The sequence below is a fragment of the Spermophilus citellus genome (assembly GCF_964194105.1).
Source record: "Spermophilus citellus genome assembly, chromosome: 3".
In the NCBI taxonomy this organism is placed as follows: Eukaryota; Metazoa; Chordata; class Mammalia; order Rodentia; family Sciuridae; genus Spermophilus; species Spermophilus citellus.
The window spans coordinates 45,182,534-45,208,405 of NC_138184.1; the positions used below are offsets into that span (position 1 = coordinate 45,182,534).

The following is a 25,872-nucleotide window of genomic DNA, read 5'->3' on the forward strand; positions in this document are numbered from 1 at the left end:
TCATTAGAATAATTGTACATATTTATTAGGTACAGTATGATAATTTATTACATGTATATAGTATATAATGCTCAACTCAAAATATTTAAAAATGGGGGCTGGGGATGTGGCTCAAACAGTAGCGTGCTCGCCTGGCATGCGTGCAGCCCGGGTTCAATCCTCAGCACCACATACAAACAAAGATGTTGTGTCCACCGAAAACTGAAAAATAAATAATAAATATTAAAAAATTCTCTTTCTCTCTCTCTCTCTTAAAAAAAAATATTTAAAAATAACACACCGTAGCATATTCCTCTTATCTAGCTGTCTTTGTACCTGTTAGACAATCTCCCCCCAACCCTCCTTTTCTCTACCCTTTAATAGTGCTAATTTTGTCATTCAGTGGCTACCAAACAGGAAATCAATGGTGCCAAAAAATATTGGTACAACCATCAATTTCTTCCCCCCTTGTTTTCTCCCCACCTTTGTTAATTAGTCATAGACTTAACAGCTGTAAGTAAAATTGCTAGTTAATAGTTTTGCAGCATCTTAGCTAATGACACCAACTTTTCCCTTTAAAACACCACTAATCAAACAAAATGAAAAAGAACTGTTCTGTGCCATGTACTTCTTTTATATGCTTTAAGCGTTTGTCTTTTCAGAAATCAAGGGGCTTTCTTTTTTTAACTTTAATTTTATTTATTTTATTTTTTTGATATCAGTGATCAAACCCAGGGCCTTATAGATTAATCATGTACTTTACCACTGAACTCCACCTCAAACTCTGTATTACTTTTTTGTTTTTGTTGTTCTAATCAGATATACATGACAGCAGAATGCTCTTCAATTCACTGAAATGGAGCACAATTTTTCACATCTCTGGTTATACACAAAGTAGGGTCACACCATTTTTGCAATTATACATTCACCTAGGGTAAGATGACCATCTCATTCCACCATCTTTTCTTTTTTTATTTAATATTTCTTACATACATTACAATAGAGGAGTGCATTACATTCATAATTTTTTGCATTGTAATTCTCAATACACTTTTATACCACAATTTATCAAATCTCTGCTTGTATATAAGGTATGTTGACACCAAATTCCACCATCTTTTCGAAGGGCTTTCTTTTTATAAGTTAGTGAATGAACTCTAAAGCAGTTTTACAACTTCCATGTCCTTTCTTGCATTGCTTTGTCAAATGCATAAACACACAGAGCAATGTATCTGCACAGAGCTGTAGATACCCAGAATCCTGAAAATGTGAATGTGCTGTTCTCACTCTCCTCTTCCCATACCTACTCCTCATTCCTCAATTCCCAATGACATAGACACTTACTTTGACAACTTAGGAAAATCCAAGTAGAAACAAAAGTTTATTTGAAGAGATTCATGTCAACATTATCACAGGGAACATGTTACTTTCAATTATTAGTCCAAATCTGTCATTCTTCTATAATAGAAATATCCACCATCTTGTAATAGCTTCACAAAAGGTGGAGAATATTCAGTTCCTGACTTTGGTCTGGACAATGTGATATGCACAGAGGCTGGAAATATGCTTGTATGGCTGGGCTGTGATTTTGTGTTCTGGTAACCCAACATAAGAAGAATATATTCCAAGTAGTTGCTTCCTCTTTGAACTGGAGCCCAGAATACAAAATATGGAGCTGACCTGAATTTAATCTACATTCCAGAAGCTGGGACAGAATGCTACACAGATAAGTTGTAGATCATTAGCTTCTGTAGAATATATAGATTGTTTTTTTAAGTCACTGAATTTGGGGATGCTTTTTATATAGCATTATTGTGGTGATAACTCATCAGTATATGTACAAACCCCACCCCCCACAGCACTTCTGCTACAAGAAAAGCAGAGGATCCAACCCTTTCAAGAAGAATTCACAGCATAGGAGAGGGTCCAATAAAGTGGTTTGTTGTCTGACTCAGCCTCCTCCCTCATCTGGTGGGATCTATCTGAAGTATGCCTAGAGATGAAACCAGTGGAGGTGACCCAACATGACTTCATCACACAGAGTTACATGCCAACTCCATAACATTTCAGATAAACATCATAATCTTTGTTAAAAGATCCCCAAACCCCAGGATATCTTCTCATTTGGACAATGATTAATTAGCTTCTCTCCTTTCTTGACAAAAGAAAAGGCACATTGCCCAAATCTCTGAAAGACTAAACAGTGTTTGTAAAGCTATGTCTGATTGGTCTTCCCTGACAGGACTTCCAGCCACTCCATTTTTATAGCAGAAACAGGACGGGGAACAGATCACTGCACATGAGGCTAAGCTTGTGGCAATGGGAGAGGCCAGTGAAGCCAAAGAATATGTTCAAAATGGTTTGTCAAAGTGTGTGATCATGGGCGGGGGTGGGGGGGCTGGGTCTTTAATCAGAAGCTGGAGGGGAGAGAAGAGCTGCTGAGAAGAAACTTTTGAGTCCATCCCATTTATTGATTCTTGATTTAAATTCTTGAGCCAAAGGAGTCTTATTAAGGAAGTTGAGGCCTAATCTGGCATGATAAAGATTAGGGCCTACTTTTTCTTCTATTAGATGCAGAGTCTCTGGTTTTATTCTTAAGTCCTTGATCCATTTTGAGTTGAGTTTTGTGCATGGTGAGAGAGGCTTAATTTCATTTTGTTGCATATGGATTTCCAGTTTTCCCAGCAACATTTGTTAAAGAGGCTATCTTTTCTCCAATACTTGTTTTTGGTGCCTTTGTCTAATATAAGATAATTGTAATTTTGTGGGTTAGTCTCTGTGTCCTCTATTCTGTACCATTGGTCTACCAGTTTGTTTTGGTGCCAATACCATGCTGTTTTTGTTACTATTGCTCTGTAGTATAGCTTAAGTTCTGGTATAGTGATGCCACCTGCTTTACTCTTCCTGCTAAGAATTGCTTTAGCTATTCTGGGACTCTTATTTTTCCAGTGAATTTCATGATTACTTTTTCTATTTTTATGAGGAATGTCATTGGGATTTTGATTGGAATTGCATTAAATTTGTATAGCGCTTTTGGTAGTATGGTCATTTTGATAATATTAATTCTGCATAAAAAAAGTCAAGTACCCTGCTCAAAGTAATTTTTCATATTTAATAAATGTGTTTCCTTTGCCTCTTTTCCCTAAATTTCTCTCCCTCTATGTTTTATCTCAGTGCCTACAGATCTCATTTTTTACTCCTATTCTTCAAGGGACCTTCTATCTCTTAAACCCTCTAAGTCTGCTAATCATCAATTTTGTTCCAGTCCTTAGACAGCCAGCTTCCTGCTATGCAAGCACTGGGTATTACTGTGTGTCACAGAGAGAAAGGCAGTGTGGAAAAACAGCATTTGTTTGTGTTAATGGAAGATGCTAAAGAAACAATGAACATTTGTAATCTCTTGAGGTGAAAGTTAACCAAAAACATCACCCAAATTTGGAAACTGGTTTATTTTTTTCCAGCAAAGAGGTACTGGAGAAAATTCAGAAGCTTAGGTATTGGGGAAAGTTTTCTTAATTCAGAAAGATCATCTCTGGGCATGCATTGGTTTTCTCTGAGAAGGCTCTTACATCAAATGAGGAACATCAATGTGGTCAATTCACTGTGAGAATGGAAGCACTCTGGCAATTCTGGAAAGGCCAAGGGCAAGAACCACAGCTATTTCCAAGTTTCATTGATGATGCAGAGAGGATTCCAGTCCAAAGAGCTACCCAAAGTCTGCCAAAGGGAGGACTACCAAAGAGCAGATGGACAACAAGCTCTGAACAGTGATAAGAATCATTAGGCTGGGAATTTAGCTTAGTTGGTAAGTGCTTGCCTCCCATGCACAAGGCCATGAGTTCAATCCTCAGCATAACAACAAAACAAAACATTATTTATTCTCACTTTCTTTGTGCTCTTCAATAAATTTTATTCTCTCAATAAATCTCTGAGGTGGATATTATAGATGGGGAAAATAAAATTCAGAAAAGTTAAACAGGTTGCCCAAAGTCACTGAGCAAGTAAGGGGTACAGTACAAATTTAATCCAAGGCAGTTTCACTTGGCCTTAGCTCTGAACCATAGGACTAAACTTTCTCCCTGGACCACTGTTAGGGGTCAATAGTATCCTTACCAAAATTCACAGGTTGAAGTCCTAACCCCCAGAACTTCTGAATGTGAATTTATTTAGAAATAGGGTCTTCGCAGATGTAATTAGTTATGATTAGATCATACTAGAGTAGGGTGGTCTCATAATCTAAGATGACTGGTGTCTTTACATAAAAGGAGAACTTGGACACACACGGGAGAAGGCCATGCAAACATGATGGAAGAGAGCTGATTCATGCATCTGCAAGCCAGGGAACACCAAAGACTGCCCATAAAACACCAAATGCTAGGAGAGACACAGGAACAGATTCCCTCACTACCTACAGAAGGAATCAATCCTGCTGATGCCTTGACCTTAGATAATAATTTTCTATTGTTTAAGGCACCCAATTTACAGCATTTTGTTATGGCAACCCTAGAAAACTATTATAATCACTAATCCCAAGTGCATATGGAAGAAAGAAAACAAATATAAATAGGTCAAGTCAAAGTGTTTAGGAGCAATGAACCAAAAGTTTAAACAAATGTTTGGGCTTCTACCCAAAGAAGACATATGTATCTTGAATTTGACTTTTTAGAATGTTCTCATCTGATCTCCCTCAGGGCTAGGGAAGCAAGAAAGACGTGTGGCTGCACAGTTATTTTTCATCCCTGGGAGTCCAGGACAAGTTCACTACTCCCTGCCCATTAATCCTGAAGAAGGAATGTCATCTGGACATTGACTCAGAACACACTTCTTCCCTGGCAGGTGACATCAACTAGATACAGGGCAGCAAGAAAGAGTCTGTCCATGGAGCCCAACTGAAACACACAGCTCTTCATATCAGCTCTCCTTAAAATGAGGATTGACTACATATGAACTCTAAAGTCCCCATCTCCACTAAAATTTCTGCCCGGTCACTGGCTCAAGTCAATACCTTCTCTTATATTAACTCCATTATTATTATTATTATTCAATACTCGTGCACACATTTTGTCTCTACAAATCATCATTAGTTCCTAAGGGCAGGAGTTGTGAATTCTATGCAGTACAGTAACCCTTCATTTTCCCCATTTTTTCCTTGTCAGTAGAATCCTAATTTTGTTCAGGTTGTCAATGTACCTAATTTTGGACAGTGAAATCTATAGGTAAATCTGCTGTGAGGGCTTCTAGGAAAGCTTTTGCCTTCCTTGTAAGATGTAGGCATGGCTGGTGTTGCCATTTCCCTTTTCTACTTTTGTTGTTGTTTGTTCTATTTTTTTTTTTTTGCATTGAAGAGAGAGTTGATGACTGTACCTGCCAGAATGACCCTGTAACTATTAAAGAAAGTCCAAAAGAATTGCACAGATACTGGTCCTGATTGATACTGATATTGGTAAATCATGCACCAACCCAGAAATTGCCTACATCCAAACTTCTTGCTGTATGAGAAAAATAAGCTCCTCCAAGTTTAAACCACTTTGGTTTGTTTTCTACTACTTGTAATTTAACAACCCTGCTTGACAGAAGAAAAAGTAGAAATAAAAAGAACATGACCTCCACCTCACTATGCTCATTTCCACTTCCCAGATTCCACAGTACATCTGCTTGGCAAAATCTTCAGTTTCTCTTTGAAACTTTAACTAAATAATGGATGTTTTGCCAGGCACAGTGGCACGTGCCTGTAATCCCAGTGGTTTGGGAGGCTGAGACAGGAGTTCAAAGCCAGCCTCAGGAATGGTGAGGAACTAAGCAACTCAAGGGAGACCCTGTCTCTAAATAAAACACAAAATAAGGCTGGAGATGTGGCTCAGTGGTCCAGTGCCCCTAAGTTCAATCCCCAGTGCCAAAATATTTTTTAAAATGGATGTTTTGGAAATAAGGAAATATCATTGAATTTTTACAGATTAACTTGCTCACTACAAAGAAGTTAGAATGGAGTTCAGTGAGCCAACTTGTAATATCTGCTATAACATTCATGATAAGTAGAGTATTCTTAAGTGCATGTATTTACACCAGGGACTGAGGATTTAACTCAGTGGTAGAGCACTTACCTAACATATATAAACTCCTAGATTCAATCCCAAGCACTACAAATTAACAATAATAATAACTACACCAATTAAAAGACAGAGAAATATCATAGTAGATCAAAAGCAAGATCTAACTATGTTTCTTACAAGAAACCAATTTTTAATAAATAAGCACGTAAATGGAAAAAGATATACTATACTGATATTAATCAAAAGAAAGCAGGAATACCTATATTTCAGACAAAATATTTCTCAGATTAAGGAAAGTTATCAGGGATAAAGAGGGCCTATAACATGATGATTACATGCTCAGTTCTCCAAGAAGATATAACAATCTTCCTAAAAACAAAATTCAAATACATGAGGCAAAAATTATAAAAGCGAAAGGAAAATAGATGAATCCACTGTTACAGTTGGAGTCTACAGTGGACAGGTCCAACAGGCAGAAAAATCAGTAAGGAAATATTCAAATTCAACAACACTAATCAATCTAAATATAATGAGCATCTGGAGACTACTTCATTCAACATCAGAATACAAATTCTCAAGTTCACATGAAACATAATTTGAAACACAACAGCATTTACATTAGCACCCCCCAAAATGAAAACTTTAGGTATGAACCCAAAAAAGTATGTTCAAGATCTTTATAAAGAAAACTACAAAATTCTAATAAAATAAATTGAGGAAAAAACTAAATACACAGAGAGATATTCCATGTTCACGGATAGGAACAATCAATGTTGTTAAGATGGTGATCCTTCTCAAATTAATCTACAAATTCAATACAATCCCAATCAAAACTCCAGCAAGCTATTTTATAGTTATAGACAAAATTATTCTAAATTCTATACTGGGAGATTAAAGACCCAGAATAGCTGCCACAATCTGGCTGGGCACAACTCAGGAGCCACTTGTCAAAAGAAACAAACTGTATTTTTAGAACACACACACCACACCACACAGCTCCTCAGGAAAACCTTCAGAGCCCAACTGCCACCACCAGCTTCCGGCAAGCCTCTCAACCTCCCCCACTCCTCCTGCTCTTGAAGCTGATTGGCTGGATCGCATGGGCGGAGCCAAAAAAATGTCCCCAATGAGCAGCTCCGAGGTCTGAAAGGGCGGGGAAACAGCCCAATGAGCATCACCGCAGAGGAGCCAATCAGTTGGCAGCTAGAAGTTTGCTGGGGCCGCTGTGAGCCAATCATCAGCTGGCAGCTGAAAGTTTGCTGGCAGCTGGAAGTTTGCTGGGGCCCCTTGCAGCTGTGGCTCTCAACAAATAGCCAATACAATACTGAAGATAAGTAAAGTCAGAAGATTGACACTATCCAACTTTATGACTTATTATAAAGCCACAGTTAACAAATGTGAGTTTGGTGAAAGAATAGATTAATAGATCATAATATAGAGCCTAGAAATAGACCCACATAAATATAGTCAACTGAGCTTTGACAAAATAACAGAGGCAATTCAATGGAGAAGAGACAATCAATGGTGCTGTAACAACTAGACTTCCACAAGAAAAAAGAAAGAATCTGTACACAAACTTACACTCTTCATGAAAATTAACTTGAAATGAATCATAGACATAAGGTAAGCAAAAAATTATTAAAATCCTAGAAAATAACCTAGATAACCTATAGCTGGTGGTGATTTCTTAGATGCAACACTAAAGTTGTGATCCATGAAAGTCAGAATTGATAAGCTAGAATTCACTTAAATTCAGTTTTTCCGTTCTGTAAAAGACACTGCCAAGAGAATTAGTAGACAAGCCACAAACCAGGAGGAAAAACTTGCAGAAGACATTCTGATAAAGGGTTGCTATCCAAAATATACAGAGAAGTTTTAAATTCAACAATTTTTTAAAAATGATTAACCCCAATTAAAACTGAAACAAAGACTTTGACAGTCACCTCACCAATGACATAGAGATGGCAAATAAATACAGGAAATGATGTTCCATATCACATGTCATCAGGGGAATGCAAATTTAAACAACAACAAGCTACCACTATGAACATTTTAGAATGGCCAAACTCCAAAACACTGACACCACCAAATGCTGGTGAAGATGTGGAGCAACAAGAGCTCTCTTTCATTACTCTTGGGAAGGTCAAATGAAACATCCACTGTGAAAGACGGTTTGGCAGTTTCTTACAAAACTAAATAGAACTCACTGTCTCATTCAGACCTTATAAGATACAAGGGACAGACACATACAGTCCCTGGCTTGGCATCCACTTTTCAGCAATAAGTCTATGGAAGGAAAGGACAAACCTTTGGTGGACAGCTAACTGTCTGCCATCAGCTAAGCTTGCTATAATCACTATGGATAGTCCTATCCCTAACATGGGGCATCAGTGTTCAGTAAATCCTTACTAGGTAAATGGATCCATGGATGAGTCTCTGTATCTTGACTCAATTATTCTAAAAGGACATTAAAATATTTTTAATGGCAATGTCTACATAAATGATTTTTCACAGAAATAATTTTTATTGTTAATTTTTGAAGCAAGGGGAATATTTGCAGATAACCTTGAATATATTTTTCTAAATCCAGTTTATGCCATTAGTAAATGATAGAAGACAAGAGGTTCTGTTGACCAGCCCTGGATAACTTTGGCCAACCCAATCTGTGACCCTCACCCCCATACTCCCCATCTACTTCTTCCCTATAGTTCTCAGAGTAACTATAGAATACACTGGAAATGTAATATCCTGAGACAGGGAGGAACCGACTGAAACAGCTCAGACTTTATTCCTCTTTCCCCTGGAAGCAAGATGTCCTTCAAAGCTTTTCTCAGTAAGCCACATCACCCCTGAGGTATAAAACCCAAGGAAGGATGCCTTCTGGGGTTGGGAAGGGGGGTTTCCCATCTGCTGTGCAAATAGAACACATGCAGTCAAGACTCCATTCACCCTGAGCAGCTTTCCTTGAGCCTCTGGCCACCAGTTCACAATGGATCCTAGACTTCTTTTGTCCCTTGCTGCCTATCTGTAAGTAATAAATCTGCTTCCTATAAGGCAATTGATAAACTGCAGCTAAAAATCAGTAGGCCTGGACTGGGGTTGTAGCTTAGTGGTAGAGCACTTGCCTAGCATGTGTGAGGCACTGGGTTCAATATTCTCAGCACCACATAAAAATAAATAAATAAAATAAAGGTTCATCAACAACTTAAAAATAATGTAAAAAAAAAAAAACCAAAAAAAAAAACAGTGGGCCTATTTGTCTGGATTTCTATTCCTGATGGTTAGTATGGTGATAATCTCTGCCATTTTCATACAGTCAGGAGTCTTCCCTTGGGATTGATTATTAGTGAACCTGCTTCATAGGTTCTTTTTTTAAAAAATTATTTTTTAGTTGTAGTTGTACATAATATCTTTATTTATTTATTTTTATGTGGTGCTGAGGATCGAACCCAGGGCCTTGCACATGCGAGGCGAGCGTTCTACGGCTGAGCCACAACCCCAGCCCCCTTCATAGGTTCTTAACTGGGAGTCTGGCTTAGAAGGAAGGAAATATGTAAATTTGAATAGGAAAAAAAATGCATCTTTATTTTCACTAACAACTAAGGTTAATTTTGCATTTCCTTCCATTGTGAATATAGTTTAATCCCATGGGAAAGTTAGCAGCACCTGTGACTGTCATTAAGGGAAATCCCAGGTATTTTTAATATGACATTACAATTATTGCAGGTGCCTTAAAATACTGCCTATGTTCATTATTGCTTTGACATGATCAGAGCTATTGGGTTTTGATATTTCATGTTAGTAAAGAAGTGTAATTGCTACCATATTACATTTTAAATAATTTGATAGTTGCCTTTTAATATAATATTATATACCATATATTATACATTTAAGATTTTATTCTATTAAGTAATAGTTTTCTTTTTTCTCTTCCCTTTCTCTTGACCCCTCAGCTTAGCCTCCTTCTTTTGATTTTTCAGGGGCTTGGGTTGTCCCGGTCTCTCCTCAGAGGCTAGTAGGATGGCCCGAGACTGTACATTCAGAACTCATGATAGCCTAAATCCGGCAGTGCCCCAAGGAAAAGGGAAGAAGGAAATTTGTTCTCATCTGATTGCTCATCTCACATCCAGTCACTCCTCAAGCCTGAACTGTATGGACACTTTTCCAGATGACCTGAGGGCACCAAAGCAGCCTTTCAGTTTCAGCTTCTTTCTTCCCTTCCAGCAAGCCTAGTGTTTTTCGCCTGACCAGACATGTTTTTGCAGTGAGGAGCACAAGTGTTGCTTTCCTCCCTGGCAAACATTCAGAGCATCTCTCATTGCAAGGTGCCAGGAGATGTTAATAAGTGCTATTAACTGGGGTCTAATTTGCATACCTTGTGTATTATTTGTGGTTTGTAGCTAGTGGGATCAAAGCTTGCATATACAACTTCACCCCACCCACCCCTGCAGGGCCCTGGATTACCCCCAATCTGTTTCTCCATGCTTAGTGAGAGCAGGGGAATAACAGGTTTATCATGCTAGGGCCCAGGGCGTCTCTAGAAATGGAATTGACACACTCCCTCCAAATCCTGCATGACACAAAGAAAGCCCTTCCTCAGTGTATGATTGGGAGGGTGGTGCATGACGTAGGGGGCTTGTGTGATTTAGTCAGTAGTGGGAGGTTTTTGCTGGCACCCCTGCTCTTAACTAGCAATCACAACCACCGGCATTAGAATTCTGAAGAGGTTTCTTTTGTGGGGGGCAGGGGGTTATTGCAGTCTTTAAGTGCTTTGTATTTATAATTAGTCATAAGCCCTGGGATGGCTCAATTCGCATCACTGTGCAGGCGCCTGCCCCCCTTGCTTGTGCTGTTAATTAGCTCTGCAAAGATAGGCAAGCCTGATTGGCAGCAGCTTTTGCAAAAGGCGCCCCAGCCGGCCCTCTCAGAAACAAAGAAAACCATCCTAGCATCTCGGCATTATCGCTGTCATCCGGATCCTTTGCTTTTTTCAGTCTGCCACTGCTGAGGATTTCATGGAGGCATTTATTTATTTTGAAATGTTAGCCCTGGTCTTTTGGTAGAAATTTGTAAATCTTGCGCGAAAAACTAATGTCATGCTTGAGATTTGTCACAACTCTTAAGAAGGAACAGAATGGGGATGGGAGTGTTCAGTTTTTGATTAAAAAACAGGGCTAACAGTTTGGAAAATGGCTTGGCAGGACCACTAAAGCAAAGCACAGGCCTTGCCTGTAACCCAGCAGCTCCATTGCTAAGTAATTCCCACAGAAATGTGGCAGGTGCTTTCCATTGACAAAAGTACTATGATGTGCCTTGCTGTGCTATAGATAATAGCCTCATACTAGAAAATGCCTAAACGCTCATCAATGATATAATGAATTTCTTTAATTGTGATGAATTCATGCGATGAAACACTATACAACAATAAGAATGCAAATTATAATTACACATAGATGAAATCTTATAAAGTTGAGCACAAAAAAAAAACTTGATACAAAATAGAACATACTGTATCATTCCATTTATACAAAGAACAAAAATTGGTAAAAACTAATCTATACTCTTAGTCTAAATAGTAGTATTAACCTTTTGGGGAGACAGAGCAGTAGTGACTAGAGGGTTTTCTGGTGGCTGGTAATATTCTGTTCCTTGTTCTGTGGGTTGATTATGTGAGTTTCAGCATATGAAAATGTATAGAGTTGCAAATTCATACAAGCACTTTTCTGCATGCATGTTAAACTTCAGTAAATAGTTGGTGGTTAGGTTTTTTTTTTTTTGGGGGGGGGGTGCCGGGGCGGGTACAGAGGATTAAACTCAGAGGCACTCAAACACTGAGCCATATCTCCAGTCCTATTTTGTATTTTATTTAGAGACAGGGTCTCACTGAGTTACTTAGTGCCTTGCTAAGTTGCTGAGGCTGGCTTTGAACTTGCAATCCTCCTGCCTTGCTAAATTGCCTGAGTGGCTGGCATTATAGGCATGTGCCACCATGCCCAGCCGGTGGTGGTGTTTTTTATTTGCTTTTTTTTTTTTTTTTTTTTTTGGTTTGTTTGTTTTTTAATGGGGCTGAGAAGCTTTCTCCAGTATGAGCTTCAAGGTTGAACTGATTGGAGTAACAAGGTTGATTTTGCCTCTCTGGCCCCTGAACCACCCTGGAATGTGGTATACTAGAGAGAGACCTGGGTTTGCTTTCAGGGATGGAGTCTCTCAGCCACAGGTTGTGGTTCTGAAAACCAAGGGAGTTGTCTTAGTAACCACCTCTCAGGGAAGAACTCTTGTTGCGACCAGAGAGATGATCTGAAGAACTTTCATTGTGTAAGGCAGAGTTAGGGATTAAGACCAGAAGGGATGCAACTATATGAAGAATTTACCAAAACATCCCTGGAACACTCCTGACATGGTACCTAGGACCCAGGAGCATCTCAAAATCTATGAAAACTGTTAAAGATTTTTTTTAAAGGATAATGATCCCAAAAACTGCCTCAGAAAATTGCACAATCAAAATCAATAAATGTTTAATTAAATATCTACAAAATATATCATAATATCAAGTAATTAACATTAATAAGCATGAAAAATATCTGGGAATTTTTTTGACTATGGATTCTGATTTAGTAGATCTGGGGTGGGCCAGAAATCCTACATTTCTAATAAGCTTTCAAGTGATGCTTCCGGCCCGTGGACTTTTCAATAACAAAGAGTTAAATATAGCCCAACTCAATACTTACATACTTATCAATATAACGAATGCTGCAAAAAAGTAACGTAAGTAGTATACTTTTACAAAACTTAAAAAAAAAAGGAATTTTTATTGTGGTAAAATACACATAAGAAAATTTACCGTTTTAACAATTTTAAGTGTACAGATCAGTAGATCAAGCACATTCAAACGATTGTGCAACCATCATCACTATCCAACTCCCCAGCCAAAAGTCTCTATTAAACAATATCTATCATTCTTGTTTTCTCTCCAGCCCATGCTAGCCACAATTCTACTTTGTCTCTATGAATCTGGCTGTTCTAGATACCTTATTGTTGTGGTTTGATATGTAATATCCCCCAAAATCTCATGTGTGATACAACGCAGCAATGTTCAGAAGTGAAATGATTAGATTCCGAGAATTGTAACCTAATCGGTGCATTGAACCATTTGATGGATTAATGATTCAAAAGGACTACCATACTGGGTGGTAACTATAGAAAGAAAGGGTGTGGCTGGAGGAAGTAGATCACAGGGATTTATATTTTATTCCTAGAGTCTCTCTCTCTCTTTGCTTCCTGGCTGCCAATGAGCTGAGCGGCTTTCCTCTACCATGCTCTTCTGCCATGATATTGTCTCACCTGAGGCCCAGAGCAATAGAGTCGGCCCACTGTGGGAGGCCAACCTTACACGTGACTGAGTTACACTCCCCAGCGGGGGGCTGAGGCTCTCAGTGGAAGAAATGTGGCACCCTTCTTGGGTGTCTCGTGCATGGGTGTGTCTTGCTACAGCCCCATGGGTGAAGCTATGCTCACCTGTTCCTTTGTAATATAACCCCTTGCCCTGTTTAGGATAGAATCTTCCATGGAAGTGCCTTGTGTGTGTCCCCTTCTCTTACTGTGCCCTTGGATGTGGCCTACCCAGGTGTCAGTCAACCTGCTGACAGTGGACTTCATGAAGATACTCAGCCCCCTGAAACCTGACCCCTTGCTTCATTTGAATAGTTTCCCTCAATAAAAGGGGTCAGCGCGTTCTTTCTCTCTCTCTCTCTCTCTCTCTCTCTCTCTCTCTCTCTCTTTCTGCAGACCCTTAAGGTCAGAGGAGCCGTCACAGTGACCCCAAAGAAAAAGGTGTTGTGTCTCTTGTGTGGTTATTTCATGAAGCCCAGTTAGCCCAGTTTAACTGGAGTGACCCCTGAGCCTTTTAATTGCGAGAACAGAAACCTGGCAGCCCACCATGGACTGAGACCTCTAAAACTGTGAGCCCAAAATAAACTTTTCCTCCTCTAAGTTGTTCTTATTGGGTATTCTGGTCATAGCAACAAAAAGCTGACTAACATACTCACATAAATAGAATCATACAATATTTGTCCTTTTGTGTCAGGCTTATTTCACTTAGCATAATGTCTTCAAGGTTCATTCATATTATAGTACAGGTCAGAATTTTAACTCTTTTTTAAGGCTGAGCAATATTTCATTTTATGTATATACTGGCTCTGGTTTGAGCACTTGTGTACCCCACAAATTTACATGTTGAAATCCTAACACTCGGGGCTGGAGTCGTGGCTCAGCGGTAGAACGCTTGCCTAGCATGTGTGAGGCACTGTGTTCGAGTCTCAGCACTGCATATATATAAATTGTTTAAATAAAGGTCCATCAACAACTAAAAAAATATTAAAAGAAAAAAGAAATCCTAACACTCAAGTGACAGCAGTAGGAGGTAGGAACTTTGGAAGGTGATGAGGTCTTAAGGCCCGTAAGTGGAATTAGTGCCCTTATAAAGGACAACTCACAGAGATGGCACATCCCTTCCACCCTATGAAGACACATTACAAAGTCAGTTCTCCACAAAGAGGTCCCTCACTACATGCTGAATCTGCCAGCTCCTTGTTCTTAGATTTCCTAGCCTCCAGAACAGTAAGAAATAAATTTCTGTTGTTTATAAGCCACTCAATTTGTGATATTTTGTCATACCAGCCCAATGGACTAAGACAATACATTTTGTTTATCCATTCATCCATTGAAGGGCACTGAGGTGGTTTCTACATTTTTGCTATTGCAAATCATGTTGCTATGAATGTGGATGTACAAGTATCTGTTCAAGTCCCTGCTTTCAATTCTTTTGGATATATACCCAGAAGAAGAATTGCTGACTCATATAGTAATGCTATGTTTTGCTTAGCTGAAGTACCAAAATAATAATTACCTTAAAACTTGTCATCGCCCATTGTTTTGATGATCCAGAGGAATGCATTCCCAGTGTCATGCCCTTATGTGATTCTCTCCCACGCTGACTGCTGGCTGGTCTTTTCACTGCTTTGATGAATAAAATGTAGAGGAAGTGATACTATGCCAATTCCAGGACTATTCCTTAATTGACCTGGCAGCTTCTGCTTCTTCCTTCTTAGAATGCCTACTCTTGGAATAGACCTTCTTGGAATTCAGCCACCATGTTGTAAGGCAATCCAAGCAGCCACATGCAGAGGCCCACATAGAAAAGTGAAAGGCCTCCAGCTGACAGACCCTGCTAAACTCCTAGTCAAGATCCTTCTGACTCCTGAAAATAAGGCATTCCAGACATTTCAATCTCAGCTGACCTCCCGGTGAAGACTTCACATTACTGCAGACACCACTGTCCCAGTTAACACCACCTGAAGCAGAAGACCCACCCCAGGAAAGATAATCCATTGTTATTTTGAACTGCAAAGTTTTGAGGTGATTTGTTACACAGCATTAGTAACTGAGACAAATATCTTAGAGCCAGAACAAAGTGCATTATATCTAATGTGAAATGTGGGTAGAACTTATTAGATATTCAACATAGAGGTAAGTAGGCCTAAGGTTTTCAAGGACCTTAAATACCTCAGGACTTCACAAAAGAGAAGATACAAGGCAACTAGTAGAAAATGGGCCTTCAAATAACCCCAGATGCTAAAAACCAAAAGCTAGAGTCTTTGTTTTCTTTCTTTTTATTTTTTTTTTAGATGTTGTGGCAGGTGTTGTTGTTGTTGTTGTTGTTGTTGTTTAATATATATATTTTTAAGTTGTTGATAGACTTTTATTTATTTATTTATATGTGGTGCTGAGAATCTAACCCAGTGCCTCACACATGCCAGGCAAGTGCGCTACCGCTGAGCTACAGCCCCAACCCGCAGTTGTTATTTTGCTTGAGGTAGAAGCCCAACTGGCCCAGAGCAGATGCCACTTAGCAGATGCCACTTATACCAGAGGAGGCAGCCTGGGATTGGTTCACATATGTGGCTTGACATAGAGCTTCTGAGGGAATTGAACTCTTAATTAGAAGCTTCCTTGTGTCCAGAAGTCATTGTGCAGCTGAGTGATAAGAATGATCTGATCTTAAGATTCCCACAGGTGGGGAACTCCCCGCCTTAGGTAGGGTGGCTAAGAGGGGCTGAGGATGTAGCTCACTGGTGGGCTGCTTGCCTGCTTGCCTGGCACACACAACACACAAGGCTCTGGGTTTCAATCTCAAGTGTTTTTTTTTTAAAGTAGGTAGGAGCAAGGTGGCGGAGGCGTGATGCTCAATCACCCAGTCCCTGAGTCCCTGATCCTCTCTCACTGCCCGACTCGTGGGGAGATCAGCTTCTAACTCACTCCATTCTCCATAGCTGCAGGAACTGCCCTGACCCTCGGCAAGAAGGACACCAGGCAAAGGTTCACTCATTATTCATTAACATATATTGAGCACATATCATGTGCCAGAAGGACACTATGCTGGGCGCTAGGAATATGTTGGGAAATAAAGTAGACATTGTCCCTCCTAACCCAGTGGAGACAGATTTAAAAAAAAACAAGTATACCAAGAAGACATTACAAAAGCTGTGTTTGTTCCGGCCTGGGAGGCCATTTGCATGACTGCCTCTTCTTGAAGTGCCCTTATTCTTACATTTTTTGTCATTTGGATGTCAGGTTAAATATCACCTCTTAGCAAAGGCCTCCCCTTCCACCACTCTAGTCCCTCACTATAATCTCCTTCTAGTACCTTCTATCATCAGGTATTTTATTATGTATTCATTGGTTTGTTTATTAACTTTCTTTCCCAAAGAAGGTAAACTCCAGAAAGAAAGGATCTGCATTTTATTCACTGCTATTTCTGGAGCTCCTGAAAGAGCCTGGCATGTAATAGGTGATCAATAAACTTGAATAAATGAGTAAAGCATAAAACTGGTGCCTTGGCTTTACCACACACACACACAAAAAAAAATTTTTAGTTTTTTTGTTTTTTGTCCTGTGCAACTTAGCCTGTAGTTCTATTTACTCCTCCTCACACAAAACAAAAATTAATGAACAAAACATACTATGCACTTATGTGATAATTTGCACATTAGGAAAAAAAAAGAACAAGTGTATACTCACAATACTCACAATTACATCTCTCTGAGTGTGGTGGCACATGCCTGTAATACCAAACTCCAGAGGCTGAGGCAGGAGGATTTCAAGTTCAAGGCCAGCCTAGGCAACTTAGCAAGGCCCTAAGCAACTCAGTGAAACCCTGTCTCTAAATAAAATACAAAAAAGAGGTGGGGATGTGGCTCAGTGGTTAAGCACCCCTAAGTTCAATCTTCAGTACCCCAAAACAAAGGGATGCGGATGTAGCACAGTGGAAGAGCACCCCTGGGTTCAATCCCCATTACTGCAGAAAACAAAAACAATTGAATCTTCTGTCCCTCATGAAAAAAAAAAAAGTGGGATCATCAGAGAGAATGGTGGAATTCCAGCCAAAAAACAATGAGTGAACATTTCTGTCAGAGGATGAATGTGCGTCATCCAATGAGCATCTAGATATCTTGAAAATAGTGCACAGCTGCTTACTACGATTGTCACAATCTCTTGGTGGGTTTGACACAAAGACCTCCAGCCAACGTACTAGAATTCATTATCAGGCATCTCAAAGTCATGTTCTATCCAGCCACCCACTGAGCACCTATCTGCCTGCTGTGAACTGGGTCCTGTATTAGACCTAGGTGAACAAAGATGAACAAGACACAGCCTCCGACTTCAAGTTGTTCAGATACCATGGGGGACACTAAGCCCCAAACCAACAATATTATATATATACATACATATATATATGGTGATTCATGAAGAGATGGAGCTCAGCAGAGAGTATCATTAGGAACCCACTGGCAGGACACCTGACATGGTTGGACCGGTACTGCCTGGAGGAGGCATTTCCCACGTTTAACGTTAAAGGATAGGAAGTGGTAGGGGAATGGAATGGTGACAGCTGGTCAGAAAGGATACAGGCACAGAGGGAAGAAACCACTTGAGCAGAGAGCAGCTCAGGCTGCTGGAGCAGAGAAAGGAAAGAAGGAAGAAATAGAGGATGCAGTTAGCCTGCAGCAGAAACCACTCAGGACAATGCTAGACCCCGGTTGTAATGATCAGGCTCTATCTTGTTCCTTGTATTCTCCCTGTCTTAATATCCCTCTTGGGACTTAAAACATACAGTATGAGTACCAGGGTTCAGATTTATGAAGACAAGCATGGGCATTTGTGTTTAAGATTTTTTTCACCTCTATTAAAGAGACAGAAAGTAAAACACATTTTCCTTTTTTAATTCTTTTTGCCCCTAGTAACAGATAGCTTTTAAAAAGTCAGCGTATGTCCATTAACCTTAAGAAAATGCAGCACAGAATCCAGGAAATTTCCATTGTTTGGACAACTGGCAAAAAAAAAAAAAAAAAAAAAAAAAAAAAAAAACTTAAAAAAAAATAGCTTTCTCTCAGTTCCAGGCAACAATTTCACCCATACTGCAATTAGATAGAAGAATAGAGAGCAAATTAGAGGAAGAGATTAGCATTAATGGAAACTGTTTTTTTTTTCTTGGTTTATTAGAAACCTTGGAGACTCAAATTTTGTTTTCCTTTGTTTTAATTAAATTTGTTTTTTACCGATACATAAAAACATAAAAATTGCATAGTGGAGTACCATGTGATGTTTTAATACATGTATACATTGTGTAATGCTAAAATCAGATTAAGCCCATCTATCTCCTCCAACACTTACCACTTCTCCATGGCAAAAACAGTCAAAATCCTTTCCTTTATTTTGTTGAAAACGAACAGTGCATTATCATTGTTTCATTGTTATAGTAACCCTACTGTACAAAGGCACATCAGAATCTCTAACTCCTATTCAGCTGTATAGTTCAGTACCCACTAATCAACCTCTCCCCACTCCTTCCTACTCCCACACTGCCTAGACTCTGGGAGCCACCATACTATTCTCAATTTCTGTGAGATTAACTTCTTTAGAGTGGGATCATGAGTGGGATCATGTGGTGCTTGTCTTTCTTTAACAGAACGATCTCCAGTTCTATCCATGTTGTCATAAATGATGGGATTTCATTCTTCTTAGGGCTGAACCCTATTTGTTGTGTGTATGGACCACATTTTCTTTATCCTCTCATCAGTTGATGGACACTCAGATTGTTTCCACTTCTGAGTTATTATAAACAATAATAATAGCAATAAACATGGGGAAAATGCACATATCTCTTTGACATACTGATTTCATTTCCTTTGGATAGATACCCAGGAGTGGCATCGCTGGATCTTTTGGTAGTTCTATTCTTAATTTTTTGAGGAACCTCCATAATGTTTTCCATAATGACTGTACTAATTTACATTTCTACCAATAGTGTGTAAGGGTTTCCTTTTCTCCACACCCTTGCCAGCAGTTATTTTTCCCCTTCTGCAATGAAAAAGTGAATATTTCTTATGGTTTCATCTGCTTTGTTAACCAAAAAACAATACTGTGAAATCTGAAAGAGAAATTTTGGAGGAAGCCATACAGGGGTAGATTTCCAACTACCTTCTCAGGCTGCTCACCAAGGATCAAACTAAATTCCCTTTTAACATGAACTATTCAGCAAGAAAACTTTTGCACACATTTAAACCTATACCCAGAGCCCCTCTGTAGTCTCAAAATCTGTCTATCATGCTGGATTTACACACTCAGATCATGGGTGCTTAGAGACTTGTATGGTCAGCACTCCAGAAGGCTAGAGTGAGGTCAAGTGCCATGAGGACTAAACATGTTGAGGAAACAGAGGCAGCAGGACCTCAGGTGAATGTGCAGCATCTTCTCCCTTAAAAATACAGGACTCTCAGATTTGAATTGCAGAGTAATAACAATAATGTTCAGTTTCAGTGTATATCATGTATTACATCAGATACACTGATACTGAAATATTTTCTATAGTTTATCTGCGATTCAAATTTAACTGAGAGCCCTGTATTTTTATTCACTAAATCTGGCCATTCAAATTTAACTGGATGTCTTTCCTGTATTTTATCTGGCAACCCTACCTTGTCAGGTCTCAGGCTCATCAATTCCTCCCTCTACCTGCCCAACCCACCCCCTACCTCCAATCGTTTCCTTTTTCTTTCCCCCTCTTCTGGCTCCTGTTCTTCCTCATTCCTGCATCAAAACAAGAAAGAAATCTGACAACAGGTTCAATATAACTGAAACTTATTCAATACGAATATGTTCTCTTGCTTCCATTTGCACACTCTTTTGTTGTTATTGAAAGTGTAAAGACTTTATTCCCTACTAAAATTACCCCAAGCAAAATGCAACTGGCAGGGGAGATCTAGGGGCAACCCGCTTTAATAATTCAAGTAGACCACTCTGAAATGTGAGCAAGTTTGAACTGTTCTCACCAGGCCCTCTATCAGTACCTCCCTTGAGGAATGCAGCGCTCAGCTCTCAGCCACTCAGGAGTTTTCATTTGGGGAGCAGAGAGAAATGGAAAACACTGAGAAGAAGGAGGCAGAGGCGAAGCATCTAACTGTCGCATGGTGCTAACTAGAATCTTTGTAATTTGGTTTATGTGAGTGTCAGAGTTTGCACATGGGGTGATAATTAAATGGTAGGTGGTATCAGAGAAAGCTATGAACGTGGAAGCTGTTGAGAGATACTGGTGACACAAACAAATGGGAATAGAAAAGTTAAATAGATTTGGTTATGTAGAAGTCATACTAATTATAGTCATTTCCGTGAGTTTTCTACCACATGGATGCCTAATTACCATACGGCACCATAATACTTATGGGTATCATTATATAAGCCTTAAATTAACTTTCTGACGAAGTGTAATTGGATTAGAACAGGAGACTCAACACAGACCCAACCGAGCCTTCCCAGTGTGTTAATCCATGTGCCAAACAATCCACTATTTCTAAAAGGTTAGTGCCACTATAGTGCAAGTCACAGCAAGAAAGGCAACTGTGGTAGGTGGCCTCAAAAACGGCTCCCAAGGACCTCCGTTACCTTGAGTCTGTGCTTTTGTGTAACCCCTTCCCTTTGGTAAGGGTAGGACTCCAAACCGACCCTTTTATACTCAGCTTTGGGATGCTGGGACAGGGACCCTGCAAACCAAATTCCTGTGTTGTGGGCGGCTCTCTTGCTAGGCTTAGCAAAGTGTGGGTTGAGAGGGAGGCTGCAAGGCTGGAGGAGGCAGGGACTAGCTCCCAGAATCCTTCCTAGGATTGCTTCCATTTCTAACTATTCCTGTAAGCATCACCCCAACAACACATATTCATAGCAGCAACTGAATTTAGTTTGCAGTTTCTTCAACGCTCAAGAAAACCAGCCTCATGTTGACCAGGACACCAGCACCAGCTGAGTATCCTGCTCCTCCGAAGTTTGGGGCCCCAGTCATCAATGCCCTCCTCTGAATTTCCAAGTATTAATTATTTCAACTGTTTCCTTGTGTCCCCCAGACTCTACAAGTAGAGGCTGCTTCCTGGAGATACTATTTCCATGAGTCCTTAGAGGTCTAGTTTGTCTTTTTCAGGTAGCCCATTTACAATGATTTTTCTTAAATTTCCTCTTTTAAAAAGCAAACTGCAGTGATTTGTCTCCTGGTTATTCTGCTCTACTCCTAGCCAGGCTCAGTCCCAACTTCCCTGTTAACCATCTCAAGAGAGCTACCCGCCCTGCAACTGCACAGCCTTACAAAGTGAAGGCATCCTCCTGGGACAGCCAAGCTGTGACATTCATGTCAACCTCCTTGATCAAGTTCACTCTGTTTCAGATCCTTTAGGCCTCTGGAGACTCTTTATCAGATCCCTCCACCAAGCCAGGGAATGGGGAACCTTCAATCTAGCCTCTGTGCAAGCATTTATTCATGCCTGGAATGGTCTCCCGACATAATCAGCTCAATCCTTCACCTGATTTAGGTCTATGTGCAAGTATCAGCTACCCGTGAACAACAATCTTCTCTAGTGCCATGTGTTACCTTATTTTTCTCCATGGTTCTTATCATTGACCAGTTATTATTTACCATTACTTGTTAGCTGATTGTATGTCTCTTCCCACCCAAGAGCAAGGAATTTGGTTTTTGTTCATAGCTGTCTAAACACAGTACCAGTGTTTAGCACACAGCATGAGTTCAATCAAATTTGCTCATTTATTCATTCACAGAGTGTCAAGCCCTATGCCAGACACTGATGATGCCTTTGGAAAATTCTGGAATAGGACAAGTAGAAAAATAATTCTATACAATGTGGTATGTGCTATTGAGCACTTATCAACTGATGTGACCAACACAGGCTTCTAGGGAAAAGCTTTAGAGAGCAGGTGGTAGGGGATTGGCCTTTAAGAAGCAGCTCTGGCCTGAATGAACCATACTGTGGTATGGGAAGACAGGCAGGTGACAGCACAGGTCTCAGGAACATCAGGGGTAAGAGGATAATGAGGCAGGGAAGTCAGGCATGCCCTGGGGTCCAGCACTGCCCTTTCTGGAAAAATGTCCCTCAGGACACCAGCTGGCATGAATGTGCAAAGATTCATGTATTGTGGACTTCCTTGTTTATAATTGCAAAAAAATAAGGAGCAACATAAACATTGTTTAGGAGGAAAAGAATGAATAAATAAAAGAACTTCCGTAATTTGGAATACTGCCACTATTAGAAGGAGTTACATCAGTCTATACATACAGACATGCAACGAGGCACCTGATAGAATGTTAAATGAGAAAGGGGATCACAGAACTACATGGACATGTTGATACCCAATTTTTTCAAATAAGCAAGCTCACATGTGTGTTCGTATAAACATGGGAAATCATCTGGAAGGAAACTGAACTGCTTAACTGTTGACAGTGGAACTGGAATAAACGTAAGCTTTTACTTTTGGTTATTGAGTTTGTAATAAACAATATGGATTAGCTTTAAAGGAAAGAAAGAAAAAAAAAAAAAGGAGCTTTGACCACCAAGCATGAGGGATAAGCCAAAGGTCCATAAGTCCAGAGAGGTCAGGATAGGTCATAAAAGTTAAGGCAAACAATAAACAGGAGTCAGGAAAGTGAGCTAATTCAAGACAAGGTCACTGGCAGGGTGTCGAGGAGGGGGCAGAAATGTAAGTAACCTGATTCCAGGAGAGGCACTGTTGACCTGCTGGCCTTGCAGCTCCTACCTACAGACCACAGACGGGAGCAGAGGCCTTGGAGGTCAGTGCCACCCCCAGTAATGCTATAACCCTGATGGAGAGAGGAAGAGCAGAATTCAGATGAGGAGAATGTTCTCTTGCAGGGCAAAACCTTCTAGCTGTCACTAATCCAGTACTCCCTTCATGTACCCCTGAGAAAAGAGGAGGGGTACTATTTCTGCCTTTTCTCTCCAGCTCTTTCCACACTGCCTAACATGTAATTCATGTTACATGTATTATAAGGAGAAGAAATTGTGGAATATTCATACAATGAAACATAATAGTAAAAATGAATATTGCTACACCAAAAAAAAATTTTTTTTTCTTTGCTCCTCCCAAGACTTCTCAGAGCCTTAAAGTTTTTTGTTTTTATGGGGGTGTTGTTATTGTTGTTGTTTGTGGGTTACTTTTATTTTGTATTGTGTGTTTTGCCAAGAGGAACCATGGGCAGCATTTCTCAAAAGTATATGAGCACAGAGTAAACCTTTGTTGGTTAACATGTCTTCATTATCACCGAGTTTTAGTTACATAGATGCTTTCTCCTTGGAAAGAACTTCATCTATCTTGTTGGAAGGGAAAAAGAAGATCTGAAGAATGAGAAACCACATGGAGAAAAAAGGGGTGTGGAGAGTCTGGGGCACCCCAGTCAACGCACAACACCAAGGGTTCAGTTGACTCCAGCCCAGCCCAGTTGAATGCAGACATGAGTGAGGCAAATGGTTCAGTGTGGAACAGAGGCAAGCCAACCCCCTTCTGAACTGTCCTGGAAGGCTTGACCCAGAGAATCTACAGCAATAACTGGCAGTGTTTTAAACCACCAAGTTTTGGGTTGGTTTGTTATGCAGCAATAACTAACTGATGCATCTCTCATCTTATCCTCAATATCAATCTCTCCTTCCCCCAAGAAAGTATTATATTTAGGGGAGGTACTGAGGATTGAACACAGTGGTACTTTACCACTGAGCTACATCCCCAGCCCTTTTTCTTTTTTGATTTTGAAACAGGGCCTTTCTAAACTGCTGAGGCTGGCCTTGAATTGGCAATCCTCCTGCCTCAGCATCCCAAGTCACTGGAACTCAGGAAGTATTAACTTGAGGACAGTTTCTTTCATTACTTTCTGTTTAATGAGAGCTCTATCAAGTATGTCAATATCTTACACAGTCTATTTTATAATTTTGAATTGTTTTTGAGTTTTACAAATATAGATTCATGTTACATGTATTAAAAGGAGAAAAAATTGTGGAATATTCATACAATGAAACATAATAGTAAAAATGAATATTGCTATGCACAATATCATGTTAGAAGCATAGTGTTGAATTATAAACAGCAAGTTGGAGAAGAGTACAATACAGATCATCTTTACATATGATTATTGTCTATTTCCTCTTCTTTGAGTTTCTGTTTTATTTTCTGTGTCCATTTGTCTTTGGATTTTTTCTCCCCCCTTTTTCTTACTGATTTATTAGAGTTATTTATATATTTTAGGAAGTTCCCCTAAGAGTAAAGTATTAGGAATTGCTTGAATTTTGAGAAACACTTTCTAGAACAGAGTTTAAAATTATCAGACAAGCCAAAAAACACACCCTGGATGATTTGGGGAAAAAATGAATTAACAAAATAGTGACAAATTACACAGGCTCTTTGATTTCTTGTCTGAAAATTCCAAAGGTCAGAAACTCCACAGAGCTTTTAGGCCCCATTGCCCAGGAAGGAGCCATTACATAAACCCACAGTGCACAAAAGTACCTATCTCATATTCTTTGCTACCAATAGGAAATGCATCATTTAACTTGAGCTATGACCCCCCTTTATATGTTTCCTAGGATAGACCAATGAATTACTGCTCTTCCTAGCAGTGAATTTAGATCGCACTAAGGAAAAATAGACTCCTTTAACCTCTGAAGAGTCACATTTCTTTCAGTCAGGTCACTTGATAGGGCCATTATAGACTCAGATAAGACATGTGGGACTCTATTTAATATCTGGCAATTTTCTTGTGCCTCTTCATTTATTAAAAGAATGTATCCATTAGCAGTCATTAGTATGTCCTGTCAAGATGGGGGTTAAATTATCCTCAGCGGCTTAAAAGAAAATGTGTTTTCAAGAAAAACAGTGGCATTAATTGCTCAGTGGAATAGATAGGGCTTTCTTTGCCATAACCTCCCAACCCCCACCCCCCCCACCCCCCCACCCCCCACCCCCCCGGAGGAATCGGACACTGCTTACCTCTGTCAAAGATCCAGGCCATTTTCTCCCTACCCTATGAGTCAGCTCCCTCACTCCAGCCTGTGGCTCACTGGTGGCAGGCCACTATCCATGGGGGAATAAATAAAGCTCCTCAGTCTGTCACAGTGAGGATCCTCAGACTGATTCTTCTTGCTCTCTAATTCATCCAAGGGAGAAAGGAGAAGGAGATGCCTCACTTAGCAAACAATCTCATTTGAACAGATTGTATTTTAGCAATAGGAAGCAAATCACATAGAGAAATAACTACCCTCCTGTAGTTTCAAACTGAAACTGATCTCCTTTTTGACCTTTCATTCGAAACACAGCTCTCTGGAAAATGCACTAGGAGTGGTTCAAGAGGGAGGTTGCCCTGTGTGTGTTGAGGGAAGGCAGGGAGAGCATGACTTCAACAAGCTTTCTCTGTAGCTTTTAGAATTAAAAACTTTGGGCTAGGGAT

At 39.8% G+C, this 25,872-nt stretch overlaps 1 long non-coding RNA gene across 1 annotated transcript; it reads right to left on the reverse strand.

Moving 5' to 3' along the window:
- LOC308644690 lies at positions 1–25,702 on the reverse strand. The gene is made up of 3 exons (XR_014021077.1): positions 25,416–25,702; positions 14,935–15,379; positions 1–201 (listed from the first exon to the last, which is right to left on the reverse strand). It is a non-coding gene; the product is annotated as an uncharacterized lncRNA (long non-coding RNA).
- Positions 25,703–25,872: the final 170 nt, after the last annotated feature.